Below are 1,140 nucleotides of genomic sequence, written 5' to 3' on the forward strand. Positions count from 1 at the left end.
CAGACTGGCCTCAGCCTCTCGAGTGCCAAGAAGCCCATTCCTAGTTTGAAAGTTTTAGACATCAGTAGATATGAAATGAAGTCCACTTGTGTATAGAATCAATGATTGATTTTTTTTTTTTTAGGCAGTTTGTGGGCTTGGTGCTTGGAACGCAAAGGCCTTGGAGCCTTGGTCCCCGTGCTCCCATAGAGATGCCATCAAAGAAGGAATCCTTTTTTTTTTTTTTTTTTCTTCTCGGAGCTGGGGACCGAACCCAGGGCCTTGTGCTTGCTAGGCAAGCGCTCTACCACTGAGCCATCAAAGAAGAAGGGGGAAAAGCACTTCTAACAGTTAACATTCCTGAAGTCAGTCCTGAAGACACAGAAAATAGTTTCTCGCATCCTAGTTTGAAAGTCTGATGGCTTCAATAAGGGACACCCTGCTTCTTGGGTGACTAGGCTGTTGCCCAGTACTGACAAATTCACCCAGAGCTCTCAGGTGCAGGCTCTGAGGCACAGTTGCTCCAGGATGCGGGCTTTTCACTGAGTACTGTGTGAGGGGTACCCACAGGGCCCCTTGATCACCTTAAATGCCTCTGCAGGGCAGGCTCAGGGGCGGGGTACATCTTGTAACACAAGAGAGGCAAGCCTCCACTAGAAGGATAGTCGTCTTGTGATAAATAGGGCCCAGGATGCTAACACATTAGGTCCTGACATGACTCCTTCAACATCAGAGGTTTGGATTGTGCATGGTAAGAATCCAACCAGGGACATGGAAGGTGGTTTGCTCACATTAGGCCCTGAGCACGCTCCTATGCTTCCTTGGAGAGATCAGCTTTATCGGCAAACAGAGAAAGAGTAGCCACAAGCCATCTCTCTGGGAGAGATACATAGGCTCATTTTAAGTTGGTGGATAGAGATATGGAACCTTAGGGAGTCTGGAGCTAACAGCTCATCTGGGTCCTGGAACTGCCTCTTCCTCTAGGTGATGCGCTGTCCAGATAAATTGTGCGTGCGTGAGTGCGTGCATGCCTGCATGTATGTGTGATTTGTGTGTGTGTGTGAGTATGTGCATATGTGTGTGTGGAGGGGTCTGAGGGTCAGAATCAGGGCCCTGTGGTCTCATGTTTGCTACCACTGAGTCAAACCTCTGTCTGGGGTG

This window comes from Rattus rattus, chromosome 1 (assembly GCF_011064425.1).
Source record: "Rattus rattus isolate New Zealand chromosome 1, Rrattus_CSIRO_v1, whole genome shotgun sequence".
Classification (NCBI taxonomy): Eukaryota; Metazoa; Chordata; class Mammalia; order Rodentia; family Muridae; genus Rattus; species Rattus rattus.